The following is a 22,290-nucleotide window of genomic DNA, read 5'->3' on the forward strand; positions in this document are numbered from 1 at the left end:
TCTCCCATGGACTTCAGTGGCAACTAATATTATATATACCTCTGTCATCTCTCTAACGCTAAAACTTTACAAAACCAGACACTCTTGATTCTCCACTCTGTTATTCTAGTTTTATGCCAGTGCAACACTACTGATTATAATGCAGTTACAGCAATGTAAATCTGGTGCAATACAGCAGAGAATCAGACCCTTGGGGCCTAGTTCTCATTTACATTAAGGCCCCTTTTATGCTGATCTGGCAGTATAAAGTAAACATAACTGTAACTTAAATGTGGTTAGTAAATTAATTGTAATGTAATTTATACCCACCTTAAGACCCCTTTATACTGCCAGAGTGGTATAAATGAGCTTAATGTAAATGAGATTCTGTCTGTTGGTCTCTAAGATCTCCCTGGAACCCCCTCATGCCTTTGATACTTTTTGTTGACTTTTTCTGGATGCTGTTTTATTTCGGCTCTTTATCTTGAAATGAGGTGACTGAAGCTGACAGAAGCAGTCAAAGGGAAGGTGTACTTTACCATCAGTCTATTATAATGTCATTATAATATGTTGTATATTATTCTCTAATAAAGAATATTCTGAACTTTTTAATAAAGCCTAATATCTTAATAGGTTTTGGAGCAGCGGAGTTTGGACTACTGCTCTGCGTTCAGCAGACAGCATGATTGAGCTATCCATAATGATAATTCAATCATTTTTCTGAGTGCTCACAACTAATTAAGAGCCCATCAATATGTATCAGAATAATTTAAATTGTTCCTTTCGGCGTGCATTGCACCTTTGTAATGGTCTATGCTGAACTTCATTAGAACACCATAATAGTTAGGAATTAAAAACTGGACCAGTGGACCACGAATTCAGTATCCCATCTTCGATAGCGACCAATACCAAATGTTTCAGAGGAAAACAGACAATTATGGATTAAGATAGTCATAGAATTTTTTCTCCCAATCACATCAGTTAATGGTGGCTTATGCCCTGGAGCATTAGCAGTTATATTCTTTTATATATATTTCCCTTATAATGCAAAACCCTGGATGTTTTCATTATCAATCTAAATGTCTAATTTTTTTTGTATCCTACTAAATTCTTATACTCAGTGGGATTGTATGGAATGAATTCCAAAGATTAATTATGCAAGTGTAAAAAAGAGTTTCCTTTTATCAATTTTAAATTTGCTGTCTTTCCATTTCATTGCCTGCCTTCTTGACTTTGTACTATAAGAAAGCAAATAGAGGAATATCCAATTTGCCTTCTCTTCTCCATCCATTATTTTGTACACCACTGTCATATCCCCTCTTATTCATTTCCTCACTAAACTACACAGTCCAAATTTTTAGGACATTCCCAGTTTCATTACTGAAATTTGAGTACACGGTTAGTGCCATACTCTTTATTTTCCTAAGGGAAAAAAATGAGGCAAACTAATTCTGGGGAATCTGCAGATCTGAGTTTTTATTTTTATGTACATTTAAAAACTCATGAGACAAAAATGTTTCATTGTGCAGAAGATGTCATTTTAAAAACAGATTATTTATCATTTGTGCCTATATTCTCACCAGCCAGGATGCTATAGGAATGAAAAAAAATTTTAGGCTGTGTATGTTTTATTATTTTCAGATGATTGAAAAGTTAATAAAAACATTCAGAAGAAGCTATCTAGAGTATTTATAATTAATTACAAAAAAATCTCTCTCTAGGTGGCAACTCTATAGGCGAGCTACAATAACAAGCTTAACTATTTACCCAAATAGTTATAAATTCACAAATATAGTGCTCAGGGTATTCATATTTGGTTGCACATTCTGTCTTGCCTCATATTGAGTCTCAACATCAGTCCTGTTCAGAATTCAGTGGTTTTATGATCTAAGAAGCCACATTTTAATTAATACATCAAGACTCTCTATACACATTATAAACTAAAACTTCTCAGAATGCAGAATGATCAACCACTTTCATCCATGCTAGGACTTCAGTAGGACTTTGATCTCACTTACACTGAAGCCAATGGAGTTACACCAGTAAAATCTATGTAAGCAAGACGAGAATGAGGTCTATAATATCTTCTAAGCATCTGCATTTCTGCAAATGTTAAATATCAATTCAGTCCTTCTTGAAAACACGGTTTACCTTCATGAAAACTCACAGAGCTGTCACTATGACAAAAGGGAGGACTCGGAATTGGTAGTAGTGGTGTCCCACCTGGAAGTGGAGAAATTTCCGGTGGGCCGGGTGAATGTCGATGTGGAAGTAGGTGTCCTTCATCTCAAGAGCTTCAAACTAGGCCCTGTTGGGGAGAGATGGAATAATAGATGCCAGCGTCACCCTATGGAATTTGGATGTTCTGATAAGGGTGTTTAGTAGCCAAATGTCAAGACTGGAGCGGCGCCCTCTACCCTTCTTCGGGATGAGGAAGTGTGGGGAGTAGAAGCCTATTCCTAGGTAGGGAGACAGTAGCTGCTCTATGGTGCCCTTCGTGAGAAGGGCATCTGCTTCTTGTTGGAGAATGCATTGATGGGAAGGGTCCTCTGGGGCTGTCTGGTGGGGGGGGAGGGAGGAGAGAAATTCTATGGAGTATCCATGGTGGATGATTTCCAATATCCAATGGTCCATGGTGATCTTGCCCTAATTGTGGGAAATAGGGCAAGACAGCCCCCAATGATAACATGGGGCTCCATAGATGGCATTGGGAGAGGTTCATGAGTCTCGATAGTCATGTAAAAACTGGGATTTCGGTTGCTGGTGCGAGGGGGCAGAGAAGGGGGGGGAAGTGTGATCGCTGGGAACGATGTCACCGGTGTGGGGATTCCTTCTTGCGTTGGTAATGGACCAGGTAAGGCGCATATGAGCAGGGACAGAATTGCTGCTGCTGTTGTCTGAAGTGTCGGGCCAGGGTATAGATACCCAGGGATCATAATGTGTCCCCTGGAGTCCTTCAAAGAATAAAGGAACTTGTTAGTTTTGCTGGAAGACAGCTTGTTCTCGTCAAAGGCTAGGTCCTCAGTTGTAGTTTGGATCTCCTTGGGAAAGCCAGAGGACTGGAGCCACGAGTCCTGGCATATGTCGATTCCCGGAGCGAGGGAGCGAGAGGCCATGTCAACCACATCCACAGCTGCTTGGAGGCCCACCTTTGTGACCAAAAAAGAAGAACAGGAGTACTTGTGGCACCTTAGAGACTAACAAATTTATTAGAGCATAAGCTTTCGTGGACTACAGCCCACTTCTTCGGATGCATATAGAATGGAACATATAATGAGGAGATATATATACACACATACAGAGAGCATAAACAGGTGGGAGTTGTCTTACCAACTCTGAGAGGCCAATTAATTAAGAGAAAAAAAAAAAAACTTTTGAAGTGATAATCAAGCTAGCCGAGTACAGACAGTGTGATAAGAAGTGTGAGAGTACTTACAAGGGGAGATAGTCAACGTTTGTAATGGCTCAGCCATTCCCAGTCCTTATTCAAACCGGAGTTGATTGTGTCTAGTTTGCATATCAATTCTAGCTCTGCAGTCTCTCTTTGGAGTCTGTTTTTGAAGTTTTTCTGTTGTAATATAGCCACCCGCAGGTCTGTCACTGAATGACCAGACAGGTTAAAGTGTTCTCCCACTGGTTTTTGAGTATTTTGATTCCTGATGTCAGATTTGTGTCCATTAATTCTTTTGCGTAGAGACTGTCCGGTTTGGCCAATGTACATGGCAGAGGGGCATTGCTGGCACATGATGGCATAGATCACATTGGTAGATGTGCAGGTGAACGAGCCCCTGATGGTATGGCTGATGTGATTAGGTCCTATGATGATGTCACTTGAATAGATATGTGGACAGAGTTGGCATCGGGGTTTGTTACAAGGATAGGTTCCTGGGTTAGTGGTTTTGTTCAGTGATGTGTAAGACAACTCCCACCTGTTTATGCTCTCTGTATGTGTGTATATATATCTCCTCATTATATGTTCCATTCTATATGCATCCGAAGAAGTGGGCTGTAGTCCACGAAAGCTTATGCTCTAATAAATTTGTTAGTCTCTAAGGTGCCACAAGTACTCCTGTTCTTCTTTTTGCGGATACAGACTAACACGGCTGTTACTCTGAACTTTGTGACCAAGTGTCCCTCATCCACCAGTGCCTGAAACTGCTGCTGCTGCTCTGGTGGCAGTTTGTCCTGGAACTCTGCTAGCCATGCATAGTTGTTGAAATCATATTTGGCTAGCAGAGCCTGATAATTGGCTATGTATTGCCAGAGAGGAGGACACCTTCCTCCCCAACAGGTCCAGACGATTTCTGCAGCTGCTGGCATGCCCGTTCAGCTACCACACGGACAAAAAAGGAGCTGGGGGAAGCAGGGAGAAAAGAAAAGCTGCCCCTTTGGCAGGGACAAAATACCTCTGCTCTGTCCTCTTAGGCAGGGGGCAGAGGAGGCTGGGGTGTGCCACAGCACCTGTGTTGAATGGAGGATGGCCTCATTAATGGGGAGTGCCACCCCAGATAGTCCCTGGAGGCTGAAGAATGTCCGGGAGCTGGTGTTGCCAGTACTGAATCTTCTCCAGTGGGATCTCCAGGACCACTGCCCTCTGCTGGAGCAGGTCTTGGTACTGTGGGTGATCATCTGGCAGAGAGAGGGAGAGGGGAATGATTGCCTCATCCAGTGAGGAGGAAGTGGCTGTAGGGAGCGGTGGAGTCAGCAGTACTGACTCAACTTCGACCTCTTCCTCCAAGATCGACGATGCTGGAGGAGGAGCCTGGGTAGTATAAGAGGGTGCCTAGGAGGGCTGATAAGAGCTGTTGTCAGGGTCTCAGGTCACCCAGTATGGCCAAGGGGATGGTTGCTGGGGGTGTGGTGGGCCCCATGAGTACTGGTACCAGACCTGTGCCACTGGGTCATATATCAGTCAGGGATGTGAGTCGGACCTTTGCCGAGACATTGAGGAGAAGCAGGGTTCCGGCTCAGGGAACTCCTCCGACTCAGAGGATAGTTCCAGTACTGGAGGAACTGGGGAAATGGGCAGGCCTCGGTACGGTGCCTGCAGGGACCTTTCCAGCAATAGCAGGAGAGGCTCTAGCATTGCCAACTGTCTAATCACACAAGCCCAAACACTCTTGCCCTGCCCCTGCCCCTGCCCCACCCTTTCCCTGAGGCCCTGCACCTTCCCCACCCCTTCTCTGAGGCCCCGTCCCCGCCATTGCTTACTCTCCCCCACCCTCACTCACTTTCACCGGGCTGGGGCTGGGGCAGGAGGTTGGGGTGCAGGTTCTGGGAGGGAGTTTGGGTGCAGGAGGGGGCTCAGGGCTGGGACAGGGAGCTGGGGTGTGGGCAGGAGGTGCTTACCTCAGGCAGCTCTCAGGAGGCAGTGCAGTGGGGCTAAGGCAGGCTCCCTGCCTGCTCTGGCCCCGCACTGCTCCCGGAAGCGGCTGGCATGCTGCGGCCCCTGGGTGGGGGGAGCATGGGGCTCCACGCGCTGCCTGCACCCACAAGTGCCACCTCTGCAGCTCCCATTGGCCACAGTTCCCAGTCAATGAGAGCTGTGGAGTCAGTGCTTGGGTTGGGGGCAGTGCGTGGAGACCCCCTGTACTCCCCCAGGGGCCGCAGGGATGTGCCAGCCATTTCCGGGAGGGGCGCAGAGCCAGGGCAGGCAGGAAGCCTGGTTTAGCCCTGCTGTGCCACTGGACTTTTAGCACCTAAAATCTCCCAGTTTGGCTTCAGTAGCCTCTGGGAGATAGGGAGACTCCCGGTGAAAGAGGCTCACCTGCCAGAGTGGGGACCTTGCAGGTGAGCAGAGGTCCGGAGAGGAGTGGAGAGGATGGGTAGGGAAGCACCAGTTCTGCTGCTGAGAGGCGAAGCTCCAAACATCTGGGAATCCGAGGGGTGCCAATAGAAACACCTGAGGTAGCATCCGTGGGGCTGGCTGGTCCTGGGAAGTAGTTGGAAGGATGCTCACCGCTGATGTTGATCACTGTACCAGCGGTTCCAACAGTCCCACATCTGAATGTGTATGTGGCTGCATTGCTTCCTCTATAAGGAACTGACAGGTGGAGCTTTCGAGCTCTGAGGTGGGAACAACGTGCAGATCAAACAATATGCTGCGATATGAGCCTTGCCGAGACAATAGAGACACCCCTGGTGCTTGTCACTTACAGAAAAGAGTGTGGGCAGGATACAGTTCTTAAACCCCAGAATATGGGGCATACTCCTGGGGAAAGTGGAAGGAAAGTTTCTAGTTGGGATGATTAACTAACTTACTACTAATGCTACAACTACTAGCTACAACTATAAATAACTATACACAAATGGACAAAGTCACTCTCATAGTAAAATCTCAGAGCATGAAGGAACAGGAGTTCTGACTCAGGCCATGTGGCGGTAAGAGGGAACTGGAGAGGCATGGACCTGCACAGCCAATTATATCCTCGGCTGTGAGCACAAGGGGATGCATGCTTTGATCTTCCAGCTTAGGCACATGACACACATGTGCACTCACCTTTGGAATACATATAGGGACCATCACTCAAAGAAGAATTAGGTGGAAACCACCAAACTTAACTCATTGTAGCTTGACCTACATTTTCACTTAGGGCTTGGGAGATGAAAGACCTAACACGGTACATGTTGTTCTAACCTTTATGAGCATTTGTGATGGAAATTATTCTTCTGAACAATTGTAGTCAGATTTTCAGGGGTGCCGAGCACCCACAAATAATAAAGCCACTGGCCTTAATCACCATCATTAGCTTTCTTTCTCTGCTGCTGAATGAAAGACAAGCAATATTTTTGTCTGCTTTCCTTGATCCAATAATAAAAAGTTTCCCAAAATTTCCACTTTAAAATTAATGTAATTCATTCCATATTTTTTCTGTGCTTTTAGTTTTCAGCCTCTCTCCCCACAGTCTCCTAGCACTTTTGTCCATCTTCTCTCAATATGCGTCATGCCCTTTGCCATTAATTTTGTTAAACCTAGTAAGGACATCGCCCACCACTTTCTTTTTTTATTCATTTATTCGCTGACTCACTTGTTCATCCTTCTCCCTTGCCATTTAACTCCTAGCACACATTGTCCCGGGCAGTGTTAGGCTACTGTTAGTCTTTTCCTTCATCTTGTTTGACTGGTGTCAGAGGCTATGTTAGTTAGTATAATGATTTTCATAACTGTATGAATCCTTCCCACTGTCCTCCATCAACCTTGGCTTCCTTTAATGTTCTTGTCCTGGCTGGCATCCTCAGAAGGGTAACAATGTCAATATATTCATTAAGTAAAATAAAAACTAACAGAAACCAATCATGCTTTTCAATTGACCAAGATGCTTTGTGTGTAAGAATTGTACACCAATCCCTGTTCATCACATGGCCATGAAGGTCATTTACCATTCTCTATGGCCCCTGAATCTCTGGTAATTTTTTCTTGCAAATTACATATTCTGTAGATGATCATTGGCTCTCTAGGCCTTCTTGCTTGCTTTCTTCTCTCTAATTTGAGCATTGAAGAGGGTTATGTTTCCATCTACATAAAGCAAAATGTGCACTCTGTGTAAATTTACTAATTTTAGATTAAGGAAAAACAACAAGAATGAACAAAAATAAAGTCTCAGTGAAGAACACAAAGTACATGTGTGTCAACTGCAGTCAGCCATAGAGAGTACAAAATGGCTATTGAGAATTTAGCCATTTCTCTGGTTATAGACAAAGCTCACATCCTGCACATGGTTTGTGAGCTGTTCATTTAGGGGTGCTCCAATTCCTAGCTCAAGGACACATAGTCATGCTAGTTGTCATGGAGCTAGTGTGCTAAAAATAAAGTGTAGCTACAGTGGTATGATTTGGTGGGAGAAGCTAGCTACCCTGAGTACGAGCCTACCATCTTGGACAGGCACATACTTGGGGTAGTGTGACCAAATGCACCCCTCTATTTGCACTATTGTAATAATCTTTGCATAAAATATGCATTGCGGGGTATCATTTGAAAACTAACAACTCACTGTTCAATAATATCATAGTGAAATCCGTTACCTGAAGGAACAGCTGGCAAGTGGTAGCAAAGAGAGACTGCCAATCTAGTAGGAACATGGCTACATAAAAGATTAGTCCTTTTGGGGGGGAGGGGTGAGGAGGGATTGATACCAAAACCATAGACTCATTAGTAAAGGGATAGCTAATAAAACAGAAAATATCATAATGCACTACAGAAACCCATGGCACACCCACACCTTGAATACTGCATGCAGTTCTGGTCATCCCATCTCAAAAAAAGATATAGTAGAATTGGAAAAGGTAGAGAAGGGCCACAAAAATAAGCAAGGATATGAAACAGCTTCCATATGAGGAGAGATTAAAAAACTGGGACTTAGAAAAGAAACAACTAAGGAGGGATATGATGGAGGTCTATACAATCACGAATGATGTGGAGAAAGTGACTAGGGAAGTGTTATTTACCCCTTCACATAGCACAAGCACTAGGGGTCACTTGATAAAATTAATAGGCAGCAGGTTTAAAACAAACAAAAGGAAGTGCTTCTTCACATAGTGCAGTTAGCCTGTGAAACTCACTGCCATGGGCTGTTGTGAAGGCCAGAAGAATAAGTGGGTTCAAAAAAGAATTAAGTAAGATCATGGAGGATAGGTTCATGAATGCTTATTAGCCAACGTGGTCAAGGATGCAACCCCATGCTGAAAGTGTCCCAAAACCTCCAACTGGGAGTGGAAGATGAGCTGGATCATTCAAAATTGCCCTGTTCTATTCATTTCCTCTGAAGCATCTGGCACTAGCCACCGTTGGAAGTCAGGATACTGGGCTAGATGGACCATTGGTCTGACGCAGTATAGCCGTTCTTATGTTCTTAACCTCTACCAAGCATGTTTTGTTCACAGCCCATACAGGTGTATACTAAACTCCATCAATTCAAGTGATTAAGGGCCTGTAGTTTTGGATTAAATCTCAAGTTCTGTCCTTGCTGGCAGCTGAACATCTGAGTAACTACACTATAACTAATGATTTAAGGGGTAAGTGACCCAGGAATAGACTCCTAGGAGCCTCTTAATGAAGTATTCTGCTCTTATCTTCCTTGGAAGCAAGAGGCTGAATGAGGGACCCTACATTTGATATACCATGTGATGACAGGGCGCATGGGAATGCACTCTACCTCTCATGCTGTATTTAAATGCAATCTTTTTCCTTCACAGAAAGCTAATCATTGCAGCTGTTAGAATGTCATAACATTTACAAATAGCATTTTTAACCAAAACAACATGCTGTAAAGCTTATGGTAATGAAAAGCAGATTTCTTCTATTACAGTTTGAGAGGAGAGTGACCACAATTTCCCATTGTTTATTATTGAAGCTGTGTTACTAAAGTAAAAGGATTTGTGTGCAACACAAGAGAGTGCTGAGTCTAATGATTCTACAAAATATTTAATTTTACAGTTGTCTGTCTTTTCAAATAGCCCCTTGATTCAGATACACCATATTATTTTAGGACCAATTCAGCATTAATCAAAATGTTGCTATCAACCAGACTGTATGCTGAATATGATTACCATCGCCTGAGACAGCTGTTTCTGGATATTGCCTATCTGTAACAACAGGCAGACTTACACCTATTACTTGCTAGAAATAATTACAGTACACAGCTATTATGAGATGAAAAACAAAGCTTCCAGGATTTAGTCTAACCTAATTGATGAAACAGTTATATTTCCTCTGTCCAGCTTCCGAATCTCAGTGTCCATACTCAGCTGTGCTGTACTGACTCCTTTCTCTCTGGAGAAGACTGGAGGGATGATAGCTGGGAGCATGCTGATAAGAAGCTACAGTAGTAATTGTCAACTCCCTCTCCCCACTGGTTTTAGGAAATAAATGTGGACACTTGGATGTCTACTCAAAACTAAGCATCATGCTTAGTGGACCACAAGTTAAATATAAGTCAACAGTGTAATGCTGTTGCAAAAAAAGCGAACATCATTCTGCAATGTATTAGCAGAAGTGTTGTAAACAAGACATGAGAAGTAATTCTTCCGCTCTACTCCATGCTGATTAGGCCTCAACTGGAATATTGTGTCCAGTTCTGGGTGCTACTTTTCAAAAGAGATTTGGACAAATTGGAAAAAGTCCAGGGAAAAGCAACAAAAATGATTAAAAGTCTAGAAAACATGACCTATGAGGTAAGATTGAAAAAAAATTGGATTTGTTTAGTTTGGAGAGGAGAAGACTGAGTGGGGATATAACAGTTTTCAAGTACGTAAAAGGTTGTTACAAGGAGGGAGAAAAATTGTTTTTCTTAACCTCTGAGGACAGGACAAGAAGCTTAAATTGCAGCAAGAGAGGTTTAGGTTGGACATTAGGAAAAATTTCCTAACTGTCAGGGTGGTTAAGCACTGGAATAAATTGCCTAGGGAGGTTGTGGAATCTCCATATTTGGAGATTTTTAAGGGCAGGTTAGACAAACACCTGTCAGGAATGGTCTAGATAATACTTAGTCCTGCCATGAGTGCAGAGCCTGGATTAGATGACCTCTCAAGGTCCCTTCCAGTCATATGATTCTATGCTCTAAATGAGGCACTGAAGGGTTTTCTAAAGTCAAAATTTTCAAAACAGCTCATCTCCAGTTCAGGCCAAAACTGAGCAGACAGATTTTCAAAAGTACCCTGAAAGCTTCTGGATGTTAAGCACTTCTGAAAATCTGCCCCCTCCCCACAAAACATAGGAGTAATTATCTAATTTAACCTTTCCCTAAAGCTAAATATACAGCTCTAGCCACAAATAAGAATAAAAAAGAGACATGATGCAAAGTGCACTACAACTGTGCAGAAATACAAATCAGGTATTATGGCAATAGGCACATAAGTACCTAAGTATCATGCTTTTGTATACTGATCGATACCAAGGTCACTACAAAATTGCCTGTGTCAGCACAGTGTTGTTATTGCCGGGTGCCACAGAAAACACTGTTTTTCTGTACAAAATAAAAACCACTGCTGAAAATGAAAATATTTATATTGTGTTAGTGATATATCTGTAACTGGGGAATAGAAGTGAAGGGCAATGTAAATTTGCTCTCGGCAGGTCTGATCTAGTATGTTAAGGATCTTAGTAACAGAGGCGCATACAGAGAGCATGGAATAATTGGAACAGATATGAGATAAATTTCCAGAAGGTGTGATTGCATAACTGTAAATCCACACACTTGGGTTTTAGCTTCAAGAATGGGTTCAGAAGCTGATTAAGTGAGTTTGTAGTTATTCTTCTGAAGTGGCTAAATTCTTAGTCAGACGGAGCACATACAAGATATTCACCTTCTATTGCCAGGTCCATTTAACAGAACAGAGTATTTCTTGACAGGGTAGTAATCCAACAATACATCAGGAATTAACTGTGAAAGAGCTAGAACATGTCCCAGAAAGGAAATGGCAAGTCAACTGCTTTGACTACATGTAGATCAAATTGTTCCTACCCAAGTAAATTTAGCTTGCATTATATCAGACCATTGTTGCTTATTATTGTCTTCAAATGACATCTAAAGAAAAGAAAGAAAGAATGAATGAATGAATAGGGGTCCTTTCTGCTCTGCATGGTCAGTAAAGATCCTGCATCTCTTCTTTTAGATAGATAGATTTGACATAGCCTTGTTGCCCTACTGTGCCCTCTCTGTCTTTCCCAGCTGAGAGTGCTGCACTGTATGGTGCACTATTATCTTTCTGCTGCATACCCCTCCAACAATGGCTGCATTTCAGTGATGAGGTACATATATAGAGCCCATTCCTGAAAGCTGAACCTTGGAGTCAGGTCCTTGAACCTGCAGAGAGCCCAGCTGAAGTCAGCAAAGCCACACAGAGGGATCCATCCATGTGGATCAGGATCAGGTCCATAGTGGGCAGGGCACTTTAGGATGAGAGTCATTACACATTGCAAATGTAAATTGAACTAATGTGTAAAAATTAGGGCTTTCAAACTATTAAAAGAATTAATTGTGATTAATCATGCTGTTAATAATAAAATACTATTTATATAAATATTTTTGGATGTTTCCACATTTTGAAATATATTTATTTCAATTACAATACAGAATACAAAGTGTACAGTGCTCACTTTATATTTATTTTTATAAATATTTGCACTGTAAAATTAAAAAAATATATATTTTTCAATCGACGTAATACAAGTATTGTAGTGCAATCTTTTTATTATGGAAGTTGAACTCACAAATGTAGAATTATGTACAAAATATAACTGCATTCAAAAATAAAACAATATAAAACCTTAAAGCCTACAAGACCACTCAGTCCTACTCCTTGTTCAGCCAATCGCTAAGAGAAACAAGTTTGTTTACATTTGTAGGAGATAATACTGCCAGCTTCTTAATGTCACCTGAAAGTGAGAACATTTGTAAGTTGCATGGTACTGTTGTAGCCGGCGTTGCAAGATATTTACGTGCCAGATGCGCTAAAGATTCCTATGTCCCTTCATGCTTCAACCATTGTTCCAGAGGACATGCGGCCATGCTGATGATGGGTTCTGCTCGATAACTACCCAAAGCAGTGCAGACTAATGCATGTTCATTTTCATCATCTGAGTCAGATGCCACCAGCAGAAGGTTGATTTTTCTTTTTTGGCGATTTGGGTTCTGTACTTTCCGCATGGAAGTGTTGCTCTTTTAAGACTTCTGAAAGCATGTTCTACCCCGCATCCTGATCAGATTTTGCACTTCAGATTCTTAAATCTTGAATTGAGTGCTGTAGCTATTTTTAGGAATCTCACCTTGGTACCTTCTTTGGATTCTGTCAAATCTGCAGGGAGTGTTCTTAAAATGAACAACATGCTGGGTCATCATCCGAGATTGCTATACCATGAAATATATGGCAGAATGGGGTAAAACACAGAGCAGGAGACATACAATTCTCCCCCAAGAAGTTCAGTCACAAATTTAATTAATGCATTCTTTTTTAACGAGTGTCATCAGCATAGAAGCATGTCCTCTGGAATGGTGTTTGAAGCATGAAGGGGCATACGAATGTTTAGCATATATGGCACGTAAACACCTTGCAAAGCCAGCTATGAAAAGTGCCATGCGAACATCTGTTCTCGCTTTCAGGTGACATTGTAAATAAGAAGCTGGCAGCATTATCTCCCATAAATGTAAACAAACTTAGTTCTCTGAGTGATTGGCTGATCAAGAAGAAGTAGGACTGAGTGGACTTGTACGCGCTAAAGTTTTACATTGTTTTGTTTTTGAGTGCAGTTATGTAACAAATAAAATCTACATTTGTAAGTTGCGCTTTCACAATAAAGAGATTGAACTATGGTCCTTGTATGAGGTGAATTGAAAAATACTATTTCTTTTATCAATTTTACAGCACAAATATTGTAATAAAAATATTGAGTACTGTACACTTTGTATTCTGTGTTGTAATTGAAATCAATATATTTGAAAATGTAGAAAAACATCCAAAATATTTAATAAATTTCAATTGGTATTTTATTGTTTAAAAGTGCGATTAAACCTGCGATTACAGACTGGTAAGTCTGACGTCAGTACTGGGCAAATTAGTTGAAACAATAGTAAAGAATAATATTGTCAGACACATAGAACATCATAAATTGTTGGGCAAAAGCAGTGATGAGCTGCCAAAATTTTAACAACCGGTTCCTTATAAAAACTTCTGATTTAAGGGATGTTCCACAGTATGTATTTTTTGTACCAATAGGGTTACCATACGTATGTATTTTCCCAGGAGGCGATTTAAGACCCAAAAAGCTGGACATGTCTGGGAAAATATGGATGTATGTTAATTTTACCTAAAGTTCTTTTTTAAAAAGATGGGCCTGATCTAGAAATGAGCTCCGTTTCACATGTGTGGGTCCCCATCACTCCTTGGGGGTGTATGTGTGGATCCCAACTGCTCCCTGCCCCCCTCATTGAAGCAGGTGTTTAGGGTTACTGCCCTGGGAACTGCAGAGCACCAGTGGACATGGGGCCGGCTGCAGACAGGGGCGTGGGGCAGGGCTAGCTGGAGGCAGCAGGTACGGGGCTGGAGATAGAGGAGTGCGGGGCTGGCTAACTTTGGGCAGAGGGGTGCGGCAGGGATTGGCTGGAGACAGGGCAGGGGGTGCAGCAGGGGCTGGCTGCAGACAGGACATGGGGTGCGGGGCTGGCTGTAGGCAGGGCAGGGCTGTGTGGCAGGGGCTGGCTGGCTGCGGGCAAGGGGGTGCAGCAGGGGTTGGTTGGAGGCAGGGCAGGGGGGTTCAGCATGGGTTGGCTGCGGGCAGGATGTGTGGCAGGGGCTGGCTGCGGGCAGGGCAGGGCAGGAGGTGAAGAGCTGGATGGAGCCAGGAGCTGGCTGCGGGCAGGGGGTGCGGGGCTGACTGAAGACAGGGGCTGGCTGCGGGCAGAGGGTGCAGGGCTGGCTGGAGACAGAGGCAGGGCAGGGCAGGGGGTGCGGGGCTGACTGAAGACAGGGGCTGGCTGCGGGCAGAGGGTGCAGGGCTGGCTGGAGACAGAGGCAGGGCAGGGCAGGGGGTGCAGGGCTGACTGAAGACAGGGGCTGGCTGCAGGCAGAGGGTGCAGGGCTGGCTGGAGACAGAGGTAGGGCAGGGCAGGGGGTGCGGGGCTGACTGAAGACAGGGGCTGGCTGCAGGCAGAGGGTGCAGGGCTGGCTGGAGACAGAGGTAGGGCAGGGCAGGGGGTGCGGGGCTGGCTGGAGACAGGGGCTGGCTGCGGGCAGAGGGTGCAGGGCTGGCTGGAGACAGAGGCAGGGCAGGGCAGGGGGTGCGGGGCTGACTGAAGACAGGGGCTGGCTGCGGGCAGAGGGTGCAGGGCTGGCTGGAGACAGAGGCAGGGCAGGGCAGGGGGTGCGGGGCTGACTGAAGACAGGGGCTGGCTGCGGGCAGAGGGTGCAGGGCTGGCTGGAGACAGAGGCAGGGCAGGGCAGGGGGTGCAGGGCTGACTGAAGACAGGGGCTGGCTGCAGGCAGAGGGTGCAGGGCTGGCTGGAGACAGAGGTAGGGCAGGGCAGGGGGTGCGGGGCTGGCTGGAGACAGGGACTGGCTGCTCATACGGGGAGAGTGGCTCGGGGCAGACCGAGCAGCAGGACACAGCCGAGGCCCAGCAGAGCAGCCGGGGACCCACCAGGGCCAGAGGTCCGAGGAGCAGCAGCAGCAACAGGGCCAGGAGACAACCCACATGGCTCCCGCAACTCAGCGCCCCCTGACGGCCGGAGGAGAAATTACACGCTTCCCGCCGGAGCCCATCAAAGCTGCAGCACTCCCCTCCCCCCCCGGAAGCCGGTTAACAAGCGGTTCATGCGAACCGGCTCCAGCTCACCACTGGGCAAAAGTCAACATGGTTTCTGTAAAGGGAAATCATGTCTTACTAATCTATTAGAGTTCTTTGAAGGGGTCAACAAACTTGTGGACAAGGGGGAACAGGGGACATAGTGTACTTAGATTTCCAGAAAGCCTTTGGCAAGGACCCTCACCGAAGGCTCTTACATAAATTAAGTTGTCATGGGATAAGAGGGAAGATCCTTTCATGGTTTGAGAACTGATTAAAAGACAGGGAACAAAGTGTAGGAATAAATGGTAAATTTTCAGAATGGAGAGGGGTAACTAGTGGTGTTCCCCAAGGGCCAGTCCTCGGACCAATCCTATTCAACTTATTTATAAATGATCTGTAGAAAGAGGTAAACAGTGAGGTGGCAAAGTTTGCAGATGATACTAAGATGCTCAAGATAGTTAAGACCAAAGCAGACTGAAGAACTTCAAAAAGATCTCACAAAACCAAGTGATTGGGCAACAAAATGGCAAATGAAATTTAATGTGGATAAATGTAAAGTAATGCACATTGGAAAAAATAACCCCACCTATACACACAATATGATGGGGGCTAATTTAGCTACAATTAATCAGGAAAGAGATCTTGGAGTTATCGTGGATAGTTCTCTGAAGGTACATCCACGCCGTGTGCAGCGGCAGTCAAAAAAAGCAAACAGGATGTTAGGAATCATTTAAAAAGGGACAGAGAATAAGACAAAGAATATCTTTTGCCCTTATGTAAATCCATGGTATGCCCATATCTTGAATATTGCATACAGCTGTGGTTTCCTCATCTCAAAAAAGTTATACTGGCATTAGAAAAGGTTCAGAGAAGGGCAATTAAAATGATTAGGGGTTTGGAACAGGTCCCATATGAGGAGAGATTAAAGAGGCTAGGACTTTTCAGCTTGGAAAAGAGGAGACTAAGGGGGGAATATGATAGAGGTATGTAAAATCATGAGTGATGTGAAGAAAGTGAATAAGGAAAAGTTATTTACTTGTTCCCATAAGAACTAGGGGCCACCAAATGAAATTAATGGGCAGCAGGTTTAAAACAAATAAAAGGAAGTTCTTCTTCACACCACGCACACCCTGTGGAACGCCTTGCCTAAGGAGGTTGTGAAGGCTAGGTCTATAACAGGGTTTAAAAGAGAACTAGATAAATTCATGGAGCTTAAGTCCATTAATGGCTATTAGCCAGGATGTGTAAGGAATGGTGTCCCAGCCTCTGTTTGTCAGAAGGTGGAGATGGATGGCAGGAGAGAGATCACTTGATCATTGACTGTTAGGTTCACTCTCTCTGGTGTTGGCCACTGTCGATAGACAGGATACTGGGCTGGGTGGACCTTTGGTCTGACCCAGTATGGCCATTTTTATGTTCTTATGTGATTAATTTTTTTGAGTTAATCGCGTGAGTTAACTGTGATTAATTGATAGCCCTAGTAAAAAGTTTGTATTTTCTAAAATATGAGAAATATATATATTTAGCCGGCCCCTTTCTTCCACGAAAATGAGGCGTCTGAACTGTGTAACTCTGACATCTTCCATTTGAAATAATTATAGCTCTTTTCATTACAGAATCAAATTATTGTTGTATACGAGGTAAAATTTGTTATAAGAGGATATAATCAAGCCCTTACAATTTTGACAAATGTGACAAGAACAAGCATGAGAGGTTTCAGGCCAAGGATAATTTGGTTAAATTCTGTTCAGCAATTGTTTTACCCAATGAAAAAATACTCTGCTTCTTTCCTATGCTCAATTAAAAAAATTTTTAGAAGCTGCTTTTGCATTCAAATAACTCAACCAATGGAAAAACCCACTGACTACAATGGGCTGTGAATCAGGCTCTATAATCCATCCTGAGGAAAAGTGTCTTTGATATATGCATGCACAATACACTATTTTATACTATTTATTTTATTTTTACAGTTCTCTGGGGTGCAGAATGTGTGTGAACATATTTAGTACATTGAACAACAAATTGCCATTTATTTCACTGATGTCTCCTTTTATGGTTGATCCTATATATAGAAATATTTGAATATACACCCCGTGCATTTATGAATCTTTAATCGCACCTTCAGAAAATAACAGTCTGTTCTCCCCATCACCAGTGAGAAACTGACTCTTTTACTAGGTACAATATTATTTGGAAAAGTATATTTGAAAAACAGATGTCAAGAATCAAAGACATGCACAATTGAACTGTACAAGGATGTCACTTAGTCCTAGATATCTTGCAAGTTCTTTGCCAGCAGGACCCAAGAGAGTGGACATAATAAGGAACAGAGTCAAATTGAGACAAAGTCCTTTATAAGGTAACATTTTCAAAAGGCCCTATCTCTTCAGAGCGGGGACATAAGAGTGGTCATACTGGATCAGACCAAAGGGCCATCTAGCCCAGTATCCTGTTTCTGACAGCAGCCAATGCCAGGTGCTTCAGAGGGAATAAACAGAACAGGTAATCATCAAGTGATCCATTCCCCATCACCCATTCCCAGCTTCTGGCAAACAGAGGCGAGGGACACCATGCCTGCTCATCCTGGCTAATAGCCATTGATGGACCTATCCTCCATGAATTTATCTAGTTCTTTTTTGAACCCTGTTATAGTCTTGGCCTTCACAACAGCCTCTGGCAAAGAGTTCTACAGGTTGACTGTGTTGTCTTTTTGTGTTTATACAGCACTCAGCACATGGGGATGCTAACTGGGGCCTCTGGGTGCTGCTGTAATAAAATAAAAGTAATAATGACACGTAACATTCAGGTATCAAAGTTGCGTTTGGACAAGTGTAGTTACAACTGAATAAGAGACTGGTCAAAGAAATAACATCTTTATCTCAGTTTTGCATAACCTCAGTCAGATTTTAATTTAGCAATACTAAACACACAGGGTAGCTTGGATCCAGTTTCTATTTTAGGCAAACCACCAAAGCTTGGAGGTGTTTGGGGTAGCAGTAGTAAGCAAAACTTTCAAACTTTTTGAAATTTGTTTGGGATAAACAGCACACACACCTCCCAATTTTTTCTCATTTTTGAATCAGCTTTAGTTTGGAGAAAGGGTTCCAGTATCCACATAGGCCCAGTAAAAATAAAAAAGTAGTAACTAAGATAATCACCAGGAGGAGTCAAGTAGTTAGCAATTTCTAGTATGAGAAAAAGGACAACACAGTTAGTGTTTAGTAAGGTGGATTATTGTCTATTAACTCGTTAAATAAAACGTGCAGGGAACTTTACTTTTTTTTTAAAAATTGATATTAGAAATGTACATTCTATTCCACTACTTATTTAAAGGCCTTTTTATGTATTATAGACAGGAGCGCCGCCAGCTTTTTTGCCGCCCTAGGCGGCGGAAGGTCCCACCCTCAAAATGCCGCCCCCGACAGAGGCGGTGGAAGGTCCCACCCCTGAAATAACAACGACGACCGGGGCGGCCGAAGATCCAGCCGCCACGGTTGCCGCCCCCAAATGTTAGCGCCCTAGGTGACTGCCTAGGTTGCCTAATGGGTTGCGCCGGCCCTGATTATAGATGTCTGGTAGCACCACCCATTAAGGTTGCCCAACACTTCCTATTATAAAACCCTATTTTCAGTTGTTTGTAACTTTACCAGATTAACTATTTGAGTTGAAATTTTTCATGTCAGGTGTCTGCCTCAGGCTGAATATGTCTATCAAAATAGTGCAGCTGTTTCTGAGAATGAGACTAGGGAAAAATACATTGTTAATGGCTGGGCCCCACTATGAAACTTCAGTGTTTCTTGTAGGCTGAGTGGATGTCTATGTGGATGCACCCGTCCTTTAAACTGAGAGTTTCAAACCAGTCTTAAGCCTGAAGAGATGGGATAATGAGGCAAGCATTACCATCCTGAATCTGTTCAGTTTCCTCAGGTCTAGGATAGGATGAAGACCCCTCTTTCTTCTCAGGATAAGGAAATATTGACACTAGAAGCTTTTCTCCCTATAGTCTGGTGATACCTCTTCTATGGCTCTTGGACAAAGCAATGAGGACATTTCTGTTTGGTTCTTAACAAAAGGTTCACTTGAGGGATGGGAAAAGTGGTGGGTAGGGGACAAGTCGGGCACCTTGGCTGCCATTGCTAATATTTTCAGTGCCAAAGATTTTGCTGATGCTGAGATGGTCAGCGTCCAAGTGACTGGTGCTGCCTCCATCAGCATTCACTTCACCTCCTGATCCCAGGGTACAATGTGTGCTAGAGGGAGCACTAGCCAATGTGAACTTATCCAGACTTTCATCATTACCATCAGCTCTGGGTCTGAAGCAACCTGCCTGGGCTGCTTCAGCAGGTGTTGCTTGAAATTAGTATCTCTATATATGGCAGAAAAGGACTTTCACACAGAGCACCTATCTGGGATGCGTATCTCACCCATGCAGAAGAGGCATCAACTCCAACGAACCTTGAAGGGAAATGAGTTCATCACAAGGCAAGCAGGGTTTGAACCCTGACAGTCTTGTGTCCACCATGAGGTGTCGTGATTGGCATAAAGTGTCTTGCCCCGTTGTATAGACAGGGAGGTCAGAGGTAGTTTTTCTTTTTCTGTCTTTTTGGACTGTCCACATTTCAGGAAGTGGCAGTGTGACTGTAGAAGATTTCTTAAGTAGTTGGAAACCAATTCTAAAATCTCAAAGGAGAGTAGCGGGTCAGACACATGCCAGGTTCCATCAGGCTGCCATAGATGGCAAAAAGGGAACTGAGGGAACATCATGGTTGCTCCGGCTTTTATGCCCTCACACAGGAGCACAAGGAGGCACAGAGTGAATGTGCAACCCCAACAAAAAGAGTTATTCAAAAGACTGATCTCATGCAGATGAGGAACATGTGCATGTACAGAGGGATCCACTTGGACACATACTCAAAGAACAGCCCTCTCTTTACAGGATTCTGATCTCTATCACATTCTGCTCCAAAGAGCTCAGCCTCCAGACACTTTTCCTAAAGCATTTTTGTCATACTCAGAATCAGGGTAGAATGGCTCCACCAAGGGAAACTTCCACTGCAGGCAATAAATTATGCATTTTTACTAGCATTTTCCAATCTGTGTTGCACAGTATGCAGTTTTAAAGGACATAAATTCTGAGCCTTACACTCACTCTCCTGAGTGCACAAAATTAATCTGAAAATACAGTGCAGATGGCAGGTCAATGTGGGAGAAAAAATACAATGATTTTTTGGAGGCTGGCTAGCCCTCCAAGATTTAACACACATCTTAGAAATATGTCTATATGCATGGTAGTACAAGGGACAAACTTAAAAATTGTATTCTGTTCATTCTGCTGCAGGGAGATTCCCATGTCTTCTGATTTTGCAGGTACCCCTGTTTCATCTAGAACACGGACACTAGAACTGGAGGGGCAGGGGCTCATGGTCTCTCCACTTTTAGAAGTGGGAGGGCAGTGCCCCCACTTTTTAACAAAAGAAACAAGCACAGAAATCATGTCCCCCACAGATTTCTCCTCCCCCCGGAATAATAGATTCTCCCAGAGAGGACTGCAGTTACACTTTTCACCCACCAGAGGCTGCAATGATGCCAGAAACGAGAGTAGTTGGCTCACCGCCAGAGCAGCCAGCCACTGAGAGGGAGGGGGGCACTTTGGCCTTGGCACTCCCACTTTTACAAAGGTTTCAGAGCCCTTCATTCAGCATGATCTATTTAGCTGATGCTTTAACTGAAGAATAGGCAATGATCAAGGTCCCTCTGAGGACTACACAAAGCACCATGACCATCTTCCAGATATTTGCTGTTCTGCGCATGCATCCTTGAACTCATCCTGGGTTATTATGACAATCATTTGATTATACAGATGAGGGCAGTGAATGTAGCTCACCTTCAGTAATTGAATATTTATTATTTTTCTCTACTGTTATATTATTTAGTCCAGACAATTTTGCTCAGACTATCATGTCAATCTGCACCTTTGGGAAATCTTAGAATTCCTCAATGATATTGGATGTCCAAATAACCATAGAAGCAAAAAACACCTACTTTCATCTGCAGCTGGCCAGAAGATTGTGTCCTTATCCTAACACATAAAGAGGAGATGATCACAGAACTAAAAATTAATGACAGCTTAGGTAGAAGTGATCGTGACTTGATCAAATTTATAATGTGCAAGCAGAATAAAGTCCAGACCAGTAATACGTATACTTGGTGCTTTAACAGGGCTAATTTCACAGTGCTGAAAACAATTATGAGCCAACTCATCAGGAAGGAAGAATTTAATCAGAAAAATGTGAATGATAATTGGGAATCATTTAAAAACATCTTATTAGATGCCCAAAAAGACACAATTGAGAAAGAAGGCTACACTCATTAAATAAACTGACCTGGTTTGGAGGGGAAGTGAAGGCAGCTATACACAATTAAAAAAATATATACAATTGAAAAAAGGGGACATTGGTAGTAACGAATATAAATCAGAAGTTAGAAATTGTAGAAAAATGATAAGGAAAGCCATGGGACAACAAAGAGAAATCTATGGCCAACACAGAGACAATAAAAAAGTTTTTTAAATATACTAGAACCAAAACCAATACTGACAATGTTACTGGCCCATTATTAGATGGAATTGGTAGAATTATCAATAATAATGCAGAAAAGGCAGAAGGGTTCAATAAGTATTTGTTCTGTTTTTGGGGAAAACAATTGATATAGTCTCATCATATGGTGATGATAACACTCTTTCCATTCCACCAGTACCTTTAGGGGGATGTTAAACAGAAGCTACTAAAGTTAGATATTTTTAAATCAGCAAGTCCAGATAACTTGCATCCAATAGTTTTAAAAGAGTTTGCTGGACCATTAATGTTGATTTTCAATAAGTCTTTGAGTACTGGGGAAGTTCCAGAAGATTGGAAGATAGCTAATGTTGTGCATAATTATAGGCCTATCAGCCTGACATCGAACCCTGGGCAAAATAATGAAATGGCTGATATGGGACTCAATAATGAATTAAAGGAGGGTAATATAATTAATGC

At 43.2% G+C, this 22,290-nt stretch overlaps 1 protein-coding gene and 1 long non-coding RNA gene across 2 annotated transcripts in view; both read right to left on the reverse strand.

The window, feature by feature from the left end:
- The window catches only part of MRAP2 (melanocortin 2 receptor accessory protein 2), an 88,711-nt gene that overhangs the window by 43,847 nt on the left and 22,574 nt on the right, over positions 1-22,290 (reverse strand). The gene's annotated exons all lie outside the window — the stretch shown is intronic.
- Positions 1,436-6,178, reverse strand: LOC128834996 (uncharacterized). The gene is made up of 3 exons (XR_008444548.1): positions 5,747-6,178; positions 4,386-4,608; positions 1,436-2,287 (listed from the first exon to the last, which is right to left on the reverse strand). It is a non-coding gene; the product is annotated as an uncharacterized LOC128834996 (long non-coding RNA).

The sequence above is a fragment of the Malaclemys terrapin genome, chromosome 3, assembly GCF_027887155.1.
Source record: "Malaclemys terrapin pileata isolate rMalTer1 chromosome 3, rMalTer1.hap1, whole genome shotgun sequence".
In the NCBI taxonomy this organism is placed as follows: Eukaryota; Metazoa; Chordata; order Testudines; family Emydidae; genus Malaclemys; species Malaclemys terrapin.